We start from the raw sequence: 13,344 nt of genomic DNA, 5'->3' as shown, positions 1-13,344 counted from the left end.
ATATATATATATTCTACTGCAGACCTGTATTAATTTGGTGTCGTTTTTGCCATGTCTAAGTTACATGGTGTCTCGTATTTTCATAAAATTGAGAATTAGAAGCTCAGTGACGACAGGAAGCGCTCTAGCTGGAGAACTTGAATTGATGAATGAGTCAAAAGAAAATTTCAATATTTTAGTCAAATGCATGTGCAGTGGTACTTCAGTTCATGAACTCTTTTGTTTGGGAGCAATTTTGTTTGCAAACAGAAGGGTTTGCCAAAATTTTGTTTTTGTTTGCAAACTCTGCATCGGGTGACGAACACAACCATGGCCATGTTTTCCATAATCGTGGAAATAATTCATTCCACATTTCCCAAAGTGAGGCCCTGCTGCATTACAGGGCAGTTGTCACTGCACGCTTGATACGGAGAGGCCGATATATTGTTAATACTTTCCCTTTGACTTGTCTATATTAAATATGCATGCATTTCAATTTCAGTTTTTTCATAATATTGTAATATCCTTACCATATCTTTTGAAAAGGTAATTATAATGTACATAAAAGATAATTCAGTTAAAAGGAGAAGGTCCTGAGCAAATGCTTAAGAGGGATTCTCACACAAGCATGGATAGTTATCTGTGCAGAGTTCCTACTGTATGCATTTTAATTAAAGAAAAACAAAAAAGCAGTAGAAAGACTGTAGGTAATGTGATATGAGCCATTTAATGGGAAATTAAGCTATTAGTCCAAAAGTGTTAAGTAATATTTCAAGTTTTAGAGAACTTACAGTGAATATGTGTTGATTTTACCCTTATGGCATTATAATTCCTCCTGCAGGTACAAATGGGACTTTTCTCAATCCATGTAATCTACATTGGTTGTACCCCAAACCCCAAACTCTAGCAATACTGTAGAGGCTACTTAAACTTAAATTACTTAAAATTTAAAATTTAATTTCTCAAATTAGGTACATATCAACTGATCAATAGCTACACCTGACTAGTAGATACCATAGTGGATTATAGATCCCCTCCATCATAGAAAGATCTCTGAGTTTCATTAATTCAGTAGATCCCATGACTGACCATAGTGATTACTCAGGCAAGGGAGGGGAATACAATTCAATTCCACTGAATAAGATCCAGGCTCAGGACTCTTGTTAAATGCGGAGGGAGAGACATTCTCATGACTCTACTGAAAGGAAAGAGAGGAGATGGGAGATACTACTGTCTCCATGAAGGTCAAGTCTGATGAGAATAAATACTTCATAAAGGCAAAGTACCTACATACTGGAAGAAACCACACTCTAATCTTTTCTTCTCTTTTCTTTTTTTCTCTTTCTTTCTTTTCTTCTTGTCTTTGAACCAACAGCATTTAAAGACTACCTGTAGAATTTTAAGTTATAAATGCCCAGATCTTCTCAAGTTTACAAAACAATTTGAGTCTGTTCTGTTTTTCTCAGGTACGACTGAAGCAGTACTGACTCACATATAGAACTTAAGGGGAAAGACCAAAAAGCATCATGGCCCCCTCTCTCTTACCACCATCAGTTCAGAAAAGTGCAAGACGTTCAGTCAAAATTTGCTTCCAATTCAGAGGTAAGAGCGATACATGATTATATAGACAAACATGCTATTTTTTTAGCAAAACTAAATGATAAAATTTGATTCGATTATTTTTTGAAAAGCTGTTATCAAAATCATTACGATTTATATAAATGATAGCCCTTTGAATCTTTTAGTATGATACTTTTCTATATTAATCTATACAACTTGGGGTGGACAGTACATTTTTCCCAACTTTGCAAGAATCATAAATTCTCCAAATTTGCTTTATTGATTCATAGGTCCTGCATGATCTTTTCTTGTATGGCTTGAAGTAGCTCATGGTTGATTTTGGCATAGCGTGCTTCCATCTAATAGTTGCAATAATTTTTTTTTATATGGAGTAGCACTCCTTGTAATGACATCAACTGGAATCTGAACATCACTAAAATTTAGAAATATCACATTTCGCTTCTATTTTCTCTTGTTTCTCATCTCTAATTCTGTATCTGCTGTGAACTACTTTGATGGTTAGAAGGAGTAGCTGAAAGAATTGGGAAAATGTGAAGAAAATGTAAAGATTCAGCTTGCTAACATTAAATAAAGAATGCTTTAATTTCAGTGCAGGCTTTTTCAGCGACTTTTATTTTATTTAATTTGTGTTTGGCTTTTTTTTTTTCTTTTTTTTTTTTTTGAGACAGGGTCTTACTATTTAGTTCAGGCTGGCCTTGAACTTGCAGGAATCCTCCCGCCTCAGACTTCCAACTGCTAGGATTATAGGCTCATGCCACCATTCCTGGCTCTCAGCTACTTTTACAAGACATCAATAATACAGCTAGGAAATCATTTGTACCCTAAGTTAAGATGCGTTCTCCACCTTCAGCAGCCACTTGTGTAGGCTTTCATAATATTTGTGTAATAAGATATAGTCAACAAAAGTGAAGGAAAGAAATTTGTTTGCAAACACGGAAACAAACATGGAAGTGGGCTGGAACACCTGAACAAGTTTTCTAACATGGTTAACCAAATCTTCTTTTCTCTCATCTAACATTCTTTCCATATGCGACGGCAGGTAGAACACAGCCCCCTAGCAGAGAGATTCCCTCTGGAATCAGTGGGAGACGCTCAAAAACACTTTGAGCCAACTGCTGACAATGATCAGGAAAAAAAAAAAAAAAGTGAACTTCACTAGCGTTTGGGCTGTGCACAAAGAGCCATCACATTCCAGACTTAGGGGATGATATATGATGCACCTGGAGAAGCACATTCGGTTTGGATAAACTCAATTCCAGAAATATGTGGAAGATTGGAGAGAGTTAAGAGAAAATTTTTAAAATGATGAAATGACTGGGGAGGTGAAGTTGGGAAGAGGGATTGGAAGGAAAGATTAAGGCAACTGACGAAGTAACTCTTAATGTTTGATGTGATAAGAGCCAGCAAATATTTTAAAATAGTACATACAATAGAGACAGAAATTGTTTGGGGTGGCAAAACAGAAGAAGAAGCCCAAGGAAGTTAACTTTCCAGTTATGCATGGGAGGAAGTGAAAAAATGAAAAGGGAAAGGTAACTTTTGGAGTATACTTGAGTATTAGAAAGCTTGAATTCAAGGCAAATTTACTACTAAACACAAAGAGAGCCACGGGTGTTGGAAGAAAATGATTTTTAAGGAATGGGCAGTAGATAATGCTGCAGACATTCCTCCCTGCTTAATATTTCCATAAATCTATTACAATATGAAATCCTAATTTATGTTGAACCTGCCATACAGCGAGGTTTAAACCGAAGTTTAAGGAACCTATTATTACACAGTTTGCCCAGGGATCTACAACTATCACGGGGGAGAAAAGTGTTTTTTATCTGCAGTTTTCCAAAAACAATTCAATTAAAAATAATAAAAAATCTGAAATCCTGCCTATAAGGGTTAATAACTACAGAGGTGCCCAACAGATATTCAATCACAAAAATTTGAATGCTCTTTTCATTAAGCCTCGGGTGCCTTTTTTCCACAGCTGAACCAAGATAATTGTTTTGGGGCTAATTTCTGAGGCTATTTAATAACACCTCCTGCTAGACTCCTCGTGTAAACTCAGCAAGAGGAAGCATCCAAAGTAATAGAAAAATACTTCTGCTCATTTTCTGGCTCCGATTCATAGTTTTCTTTACAAAAGAGAGCCTGCTGTTTGAGCACGGCGACTGCCATACCCACTGTATTGGGGAAGATTGGATTAGGAGGCAAAGCTGACGTTGCAGTAAAGTCCCTACTCTCCGGCAGGATTTTTATGTAAATTCCATTATAGCTCATACTTTTTCAGACAATGAAATGGATACAAAACACTTCAAGGTTTCTAAGTCAGCAAAATAATGAACAAGACAGCCCATAAAATGCTTTAATACATTTTTGACATTTGCTCATTCATATAAATGGGCTTTGTATTTCTTCTTCTTTCACAGAGTTTTTTTTTTTTTTTTTTAATGCTACATTCTAACAGCTCATAGCTCTACAGGTTATTACTAAGGTGTGAACATAAGCTACAAAAGTTCATCACACTTTAAATTTCAGTAAGTGGCATATTTTGCATTACGTCTCCTTAAGAAAACATGGACAATCTTTTCCTCAAAGCTGCCATTCTTTCAGATTGAAAAAAGAAGTGCACATACCCAGAGCACTAATGGCAGTGCCACAGAGGTGTGCTTTTGTAATCAACTAACCACAGAATTAAAATTATGTAGATTGACCTGTAATTATTCTTTTAAGTAATTTGTGATGACATGTAAGGTAAAAGTATGTTTTTAAAAGACTGGTCCCTGGGGACAATGAATTTTCAGGTTCGCAAATGGATCTTTCTCAGCAATTGTCAATGAGTATAACAGAAACAGTCAAGGAAAATATGTTGCAGTGCAATGTTTAAATGCGTTTCTTTCCTTCTGCTATTGTCATTTTAGTGCCATATATTGTCTTGTGCTTGAAGATGAAATTCCCATTAATGTCAATGGAGAATCCAGGCACGGGGCAAAGGAAACTCAAGACTTTGGCAACAGTGACACAATTCTCCCAGTGAAGGAAGAATGTGAATAAAGTATGAATTTCAAATAGAAAGTATTCTGGTGATCCATTATCCCATCAGCGTAGTTGAACTTTTCAGGGATATATGCTCATCTTTATTCTGAAATGACTAACACACATGTAATATTCCCTTTGGTATGTTTAATAATTTTAGCCAAAACAGGAAGCCTATTGATATTTCACCTCATTGCCAAATCAAACAAGATTAGTCATATGAACTGTGTCTCACTGATAGATGAATTTTGATGGTGAAATGTCAAAATGTGACGCATGGCTTTTGACTTGTAGTTGGTCTTTTGGGAACCATGTTGTGGCTCTTTCCAAAGAGGAGCCCAGCCTGGGGTTCCTGTAAACATATGCAGAAAATCGTATAGAACAGGCTTATAAATTTTGCATTCTGGAAGGCTTCCTTCTCATGGAGCTCCCCACTACACGCAAGCATTCTAGACGCAGATGTCTCTGGCCCTCGCCTTAGGAAGGCCTGATGACTTAGAGAGTCAGCAAGAAGAGAAAACAGAGATGATATGACTGACCAGGGCAATGGAGCAAAAGGTTTGCATTTAGTAACAAAGAAAATCGTCCTTCCTCAGGCTTTTGCTGATTGCTTTCCATGTGTTGTCCGAAGTAAGCCTCCTGACAGTCTTGTGAAGTAGGTCTATTGTCATCCTCTCATTGATGAGAAAACCACGGATCAGAAATGTTGGGCCTTTTTCTGAAGGTAAAATTTTGTGTAGTGGAGTTGGACATGAACCATCATTCTTAATCACTTTAAATACTGCCCTTACCTTCAGTCTTCCTCATTTCTACCACAAAAAAGTAATTTACTTTCTCTGCATACTTTTGGGGGTATATATGATCATTTTTAACTTTGCCCTTTTATCTGCTTTAGGCCAGTTCCATTAAGGTTTTTGATTCTCATGTTGCTGTTTTTAGGGGATTGTATGAGCCTCACAAATCACAGTTAGTTATACTGCTTTAATTCCCACTAAGAGATTTTTATTCAAAGGGGTAGACCACACGGGGAAGAGAAAATAGAGATTCCTGTTTGTTGTTGTTTCAGATTCTAACAGTAACAAAATTTAGGTGCTGGGGATACAACTATTTTGCCAATAAAATAACAGCAGACAATGAAAGCAGTGTGTCAGACACCAACTAGCTTTGTGTATAGGAAACTTTCTGCTCAGGGAGGACTGGAAACTAAGTAGGGTATTAAAATGACCACTTCATAAATCATGAAACAGACCTGAGATGACCCAAGGAACACGCTCAAGACTGCAGTATCTGTAGCAGAACTGTTCCAGCACAGGCCTTTGGGCGGCCAGGACTTTGCTTTTCCCTGCACCACAAGCCTGTCGTATCTAGCGATAGGAACTGTTTATTTAAAGCTAGAAATAAACTTTGAGGATCTTGGTCATTGTGCCAGAGACCAAATGAATGCTGTTACTACAAAAATATAGTAATATGAATGCCTTTCTTTCATCCTTTCTATCACTTGTATGTTTGTTCTCTTGGCCCCTTCTCCATTTTTATATAAAGTGATACTAAACATTTCAGTCCCTTGGGCAAGTATGATGCTATGAGGCTTCCAAGGGAAGAAGCGCACCACCCCTAATTTTAGCATTTGCCAAGCTTACAGGTGCCCGTGGGAACAGAGCACCTTGCCTTTCTTGATCTGGTTGGCCTCAAAACCTCAGCTATTAATTATAATACCAGGTTGTACTCATGTTTACAGTGGACCAAAGAACTCTACTTCCTTTGACTTCCGTTTCTTGTTAAGCTCTGTGTCCTGGGTCCCAAAAGAGACAATTAAAAAAGAACCCATAATAAGGCATAGCCCATTCCTGAGCAGTTGGCAATTTGACATGTATGCAGGTCCAAATTTGTCTCTGTGATATCCTTTTGAAGGTAGGCTTGTGGGGAGTACCACGCACGTCGTGTTGCATTAAGTGCTCAGCATACTCTTTCTCGGTGCTTAACATAAGAACTCTCATATTCATCCAAGAAAAAACCTTTCTTTTCTTATGTCCAGCCAAGTGAAAAGATTCATTAGGATGATTTGAAAGGTTGTAAGGTGACTTTAAGCCAAAAACAAAATAAAACTAATATAACACTCACGCATAACATAAAGTATCACAGTAGCAAAATACACTATTTGAGCTATTGCTGTTTCTCTTGATTAGACCTAATGTTTGTTCAAAGCTATTACATATTATGTCACTCAAGATTACATATATATATATAGATATATATATGTCTTTTTAGAATAATAATAATAAAAAAAGAAAAACCCATCTGTCTATGAACAAATGCAACTTTTCCCTGGACTTTTAAGAGGCCTCTCTGGTTGAAAGCTTATAACACTGATTTACCAAAAAAGAGAAAAAAAAAATGTTTTACTAAGTTAGCTTCCTCTAGAAAATAAATCTGGATTTGATCAGGAGCAGCCAAAGCAAGAAGCAATGAAATCCAAAAATAATATCACAAACAGCTTAAGTCAATTAGCTTTATGTAAATCTACTGAAGAGGAAAAAAATTAGAGCAAAAAGAAAAACTGAACAAAGCAGGTTAAAATCTGGGAGGAGAGAATTTTTGTCATCAAAGCAAAAGAAACAAAAGAATTCTTTTACTGTACAGAAATCAAAACTATGATACATTGGAACAGAAGCAGCTATAAAAGAAAAACAACATGTCTAAACTTGTACTTGGATCAAGGTGGAGGAGCTATCTTTCACAATTATATAAAACTGTCTGAAATTATTGCTACCGAATTACGTTGTGCTTCTGAAATAGGAAGTGCCCGTGTATGTAACAAACTTTTCAGAATTTCTCCCCCAGTCGGTAAGTTACACCATTGCCACCACAGAGCCACATTCATTAACTTCTAACAATGAATTAGAATTTTCTAAACCTTCTTTATCCCCTTTAGAATTTTGTGCCAGACATCTGGTTTCATTGTATACACAAATTTATCAAAAATGACACAGATCTCTTACTCTATGATGTCATTTTTAAAATCGCTAGGAAAAATTATTTTTAATTTTAAGGGCATTCCCCCTTCATTCTGTAAGTTTACTTATAAAATGATTAGTCAATATTTTAAAACAAAAAATATGTAGGTACATTTATTTTTAAAAAGTTTATATCATTCAGCTCTTATCTTGGCCTAATAACAATATACAGTAAGTCCCCAACTTATGAACAAGTTCTGTTCCCGAAGAACATTTGTAAATCAGATTCATTCATAATTCAACAGAGTGAGTCTTATACAGGACACGTGTGAATCTTATATACCTGTAAATTCGCAACTCAAATGTTCGTAAGTCAGGGACTTACTGTAGTCCTTGGATCGTTGTTGTCCAGGGACATCCCAATTTATATCTCCAGCACTGGAATCATACTAAAAAATTATGACTCAATCTCCATTTTAACATTCAAAAGTCTGCAAGTTTCGGCAATAACATATAGTGACCTCTACCTAGTATCAAGGCAGCATGGAAAGATCTAAGGCTTTTCACGTCCATCGGGGTCTGTGCATATTTCCTCCTTTACTTACTGAGTAAACGTGCGTAATTACTTATCCACTCTGAGCCCAATTTTGTCATCAGCAGCATACGGATAATGACTTGTTGACATAACATAAATGTTGACATAACATAAATGCAATAGTACTACGTCTGGGTTCATACACAAATGGGGATAATAATATCACCCTCTAAGATTGCTGTGCAGTTTCCTTAAGATAATGAAGGTATTCGTAGTTAACAGCACACAGTAGATATTCAGAAATACCATTTTTGGTGCTCATTCTCATCATCGTGATCATCACTGGCTGGTGGTGACTGCAGATATTAGAGTTAACTGCTTCTTCCCTTCTAATCTCACCTCTTCTATTTCACAGATATTCCGTCTGTGGAAGATGCTTAAAAATTCTCTTGTTATCCACAACAATTTGGGGCTGGTGGCACTTTTATACTGCCTTGAACAGTAAGTGGACAGCATTTGGTCCAGTGACTATGGAAAACATGTTGGCTTGTTTGATATAAGGATGCATGTCTCAGAGTACACCTCAGAAATCCTCTCGATGTCAATGTACAATCCCAGCAATGACCTTCTTCTACTCCTGGGCACTCTGGGGGAATACTTCTCTCCCACAGGAAAATTTCATCTTCAAGTGGTTTCCAATCTATGTCACTATGCTTTGAAATTTTAAAAAATATTTTAAGGATCTAACTTCCCAGGGAAATTGGTGCTTCTGTTGAGATAGGCAGTGTGTGTCCTGAGACTTCTTTTACTCCAATATACCTCTCCCTGCTCCCTAATTCATTGCATATACTCGACTGCAGTGGTGGGAAACTTATGGCATGCCTGTTGTTTTTAAGACCAAAGATATTAATGCTTGAGTTGCTTTTTCTAAACTAAAACCTCAGTATTCAGGTTGAATTTCAGTATTGGCACTTTACAGTTAATAAGTGGGTTTTGGGTTGCAGCTTGGGCACTTGTCTCTAAAAGGTTTGCCATGCCTCTGCCTAAGCAAGTGCAGTAAGTTCCTAGTTAGACACAGCTAGTCTGGAAGCCAGATGCATCTTATGCACTCTGTAACTTTGTGATATATCATTTAACGTCTCTGAATCAGTCATTCGGTCTTAAAAATGGGAATGCTATAATACTTATCAAATGTATTTATAATTAAATTCGATAATATCTGTAAGAACACCAAGGCCACATATTAGGAATTCAATTGATGTGAGTTATTTCACTTTCTCTAAATATTATGAAAATGGCCAATAACATGTAGCTCAATCACATTGCTGAGAACTACTCTGAGTTTGTTTCTATGGGGACATAAAGCCCAAAGGGACATAAAATAGATGACATCTGGCTCACCACATAAAAATGTCGGTCCATACAATGTGAAATCTCATGCAACTCTCCAGGTCCTCACTTCCAAATTCCTATCGTAACTCAAACTTGAGTGGTAATAGTTTATTAATGTCCTTGTTTTTTGGAATCCAGTTACCTTATAGGAACCATATGGTTCATCTCTCTTTAGATTTTTAGAAAGAGCATTGGTAAAATAAAAACAGAAATAATATTCTGAGTGCCAGGACTCAGCCACACACGGGCTGTCTGACACACAGGTGCTCTTCAGGAGCCCACAGAAACACCTTCCTTCATAAGTGCTCTGAAGAGACTGTATTTTCTATCACCGGACTTACTAAAGCCATGAAAACTCATTTTTATTTCTTTGTCTTCTCCCTTCACCTTTCAATCTCTAGCACAGCTTTTCAGAGTCAAGTAGGCAGATCCCAGGGTGGGGGGGCATCCCAGATCCTTTTAGGGGGATTTGCAAAGTCAAATCTATTTTCTAAATAAAAGGAAAGACATTATTTGCCATTCCGCAATGTTGATGCTTACACTGATGATGGAAAGTACTGGCGTACAAAAGCACTAACGCCTGAGCAGAGCTTACACAAAGGCCCCACACCATGACGTGGTCTGGTACAGTCATCAAGTTGCTAACTGCCTCTCACGCACAGTAAAACAAAAACAAAGCACTGCAACTTTTTACAACTCACCAATTTTCAATAGACAATGTGTTTTAAATGGTGAAAATTGTTAAGCTTTACCGTCGGCATGAGACGGTAGAATGTGTGCCGAAGTTCTTCCCCTGTATATTGAAGCCTGGTTTACCTGGAGGGAAAGAAATGCACTTGGGGATAAATGTTTGGGATGCAGGTGGTTACAGGTGCTCTTTCCACAGAAATCCATTTTTTTTTTTTTTTTTACTTTAAAGAGCAACTGATAGACAAACCATGGTTATTCGAATGTGAGTATTTTGCAGCTTTTTAAAAAAATTAATGTAAACAACCAAATTACTTCTAGGCACACAGCCAATAGTATATATAGCTAATGATAAAATTCAAACATTTGGACAAAAATTATAACCTAGTGAACAATTTGTGGGTGATACTGCGAACTTGGTAGCTTGCCAATATGTGTAGACTTTTATAATAGCTTTCGTGGTGACTTTTACCCATGGAGTTTTGAAAAATGTATTTTGTGAAATATGCTGATATTTAAGAACTTTGCATACCTCAGTGAAACAATATTTTCTAAATGACCAAAACCTGATGTTACAAAATCATGCATATAATGTATGAATATAGGATCTACTCAAAATGTAAGATGAATCAATGCATGTTAATGTAACAGAATTTTAAAAGTTCATTGATATGGTTTCAGATTCCACTTGCGACTAACTATTATCACAGATGTTTCTTTATTAAAGAATATTATATGTGTGTGAAAAAGCTATTAAAATATTCTTTTGTTTTCCATCTGCCTGTGCAAGGCTGATTTTCTTGATATATTTCAAACAAAACAGTACAATACGATAGATTAATAATAGAAGTAGCTGTGAGAATTTAGCTGTGCTCTTAGCTCAGACATTAAAAATATTTGCAAAAAATGTAAATAGTATCACTTTTCAGACTAATTTTTTTATTCTCAGAAATACAGTTTATTCTTTAAAGTGTGTTTTATTAAAAAGGTTTGTCACAGCTTTGTTAAACTGAATTAATAATTACATCTTTGAATTTTCTCAGTTTTAATTTTCAATGTGGCCAATTTTGAGAGGTATAAACTTCCTAAACAAAAGATCTTGAAGTCCTCAATAGTTACAGAGAAGGGAAAGGGGACTTTTGATCAAAAAGCCTGGGAACCTCTGCTTTGAAAGGCAGTGTTTCACCTTTCCAGAATGCCTGCTTCTTATGAGTTGCTTGATTCATGTGTATTTATTAGGTGCATAGTTGGTGAGGGCCTAATATTGGAAAGAATACCAGTAGAAAGGAACAAGGAACCAGGATATTTCTCTTACAGTCCATTCTCTGATGGCCAAAATAATCATATTTACTTGTTTAATTATCAGCTTATATATTTGAAAACAATTTATTTGACACAGGATAGTTTTAATACCTTTTTATGACTTTATTAAAGTTTTGGCTTTTTTTTTTCCAGTTTGGATGATCAGCTCCAGTGCTTTACCAGGGTGAGGGAAGCTTGCTACCACTGAGCTACATCCCCACAGACTGTTTTTTATATTGCTTTACAACAGTATCTTAGGGAATATTGAGTATTCACTTCTGTTCTAGTTTCTAGTAACAGAATTTTGAATGCCTTTTATTTCCAGAGTGGTGTGGAAGGGAAAGGCTGACAAGCAGAAAAAGAAAATAGAAGGAACAGAGAGAGGAGAGAAATCTAATTTCAGCAGATTAATCCACAGCCTAGATTCTCACGGAAGCAAGAATCCAGTGAAATATTTTAAAAACTGTAAACCGTAAGGCTCCCTCTTCTCCCTTTTGGTAGTACTATTCTGTCTCACTCCAGCCTAAGTCATGGCTCTTAAAAAGAGAGAATATCTTTGTGTACACTGGGAAATTGTTAGAAAATTGTTACTGTTTGAGATACACAGTGCATTTTTAAAGCCACTCCAAAGAGCGGAGAGAATAAATCCTTGCCAGAGAAGGAACGTCTTTGAGTTGTGCTGATGTACTTAACACACTACCTCCAAGCTAAAGCTTTATCCTCTTCTCCCCGTGGCAGAACAGGTGTCTTCCCTCATCTTACAATTTCTGAAGTTGGGACAGTGATATCTTTATTTCACTGGCAGAATATTAATTTTTGTAGAATATAAAGTAATGCTCTCATCCTATTGGTAACATCTGAGATTCAATTAAACAAGTTGTAAGTACCCACTCCAACCCTCAAAAAATATAGAAAGAGAGAGTGAGAGAAACAACTTCATTCTACAGTTATGTGTATTCACGAGTATTCCTTCATGCCTTGATTTACGCAGGCTGTTTCCCTTTCTTGTCCTTTGGAAAATTATGGACTCATGCAATAGACAAATGAGAAAATGCAGTTATTTTCTTCAAAGCCAGGTAAGAACACTTCAATGACAATATTTAATAACAATGAGAACTTCAGAGTTAGACTGTAAAGCTTACTCAAGACCCAAACCAAACCATAACAAACAAACAAACAAAAAACCCTAAACCCCCAGTGATTAAAGTATAGGCATAAAATGATGTCACATGACAGATTTTTATACAAGAAATACACCGTACTTAATATGTTTCCAAATATTAACATTTCAACTTACAATTTACTATATATGTATATATATTTAAATGCAAACAACAGTCTACATAATTTTCTTTTGCATTATCCCTCTCCTCTGAAGTTCTAAGGCAAACAAACATGTGCAAAAACATTTAGGCCTCATCACTATTTGTGCATTGGTTAAACAATCAGGAGTACTTCTACAGATGCCTGTATGAAAATTAAGAGCATTCCTACTTCTTCAGTCAAGACAGTCATGCTGTTCTGGCTGCACACACGCATAATGGAAACAAAATTGCTTTAAATAATCAAAATACACAAAGGCACATTTTTTTGAGTGATTGGAAATAACCCTGACAAATGCTTGCATTTGGTAAATTATGAGCTAGCCAAGTTACGTTTGCATAAATATAATGAAAAACGTTTTTTTAAAAAAAATGTAGTAAGCACACAGAGAAGGCATTCTCTTGGTAATGAATTTCTTTGACAGATAAACCAACAACCATGCAGGGCAAGTTTATGAAGGTGGCACCCTGTGTGCTTGTTGGGGGGGAGTGTCTGTGTCTACACACATACACACAGATGCAGAGAAAATTCTGCAAGTGGCATAGATGGCCTTACAAGTTAAAA

General features: G+C 36.3%; 1 long non-coding RNA gene across 1 annotated transcript in view; it reads left to right on the top strand.

The window, feature by feature from the left end:
• The window catches only part of LOC117284037, a 36,195-nt gene extending 31,597 nt beyond the window's left edge, over positions 1–4,598 (top strand). The window contains exons 3-4 of the long non-coding RNA XR_004515128.1: positions 1,446–1,581; positions 4,473–4,598. This is a non-coding gene — a long non-coding RNA (uncharacterized LOC117284037). The remainder of the gene's footprint in view (positions 1–1,445; positions 1,582–4,472) is intronic.
• Positions 4,599–13,344: the final 8,746 nt, after the last annotated feature.

This window comes from Fukomys damarensis, unplaced genomic scaffold (assembly GCF_012274545.1).
Source record: "Fukomys damarensis isolate Sample0158 unplaced genomic scaffold, DMR_v1.0_HiC HiC_scaffold_33, whole genome shotgun sequence".
Classification (NCBI taxonomy): domain Eukaryota; kingdom Metazoa; phylum Chordata; class Mammalia; order Rodentia; family Bathyergidae; genus Fukomys; species Fukomys damarensis.
The sequence above is the reverse complement of the archived record's forward strand: the minus strand, read 5'-3'. Positions and strand labels throughout refer to the sequence as shown.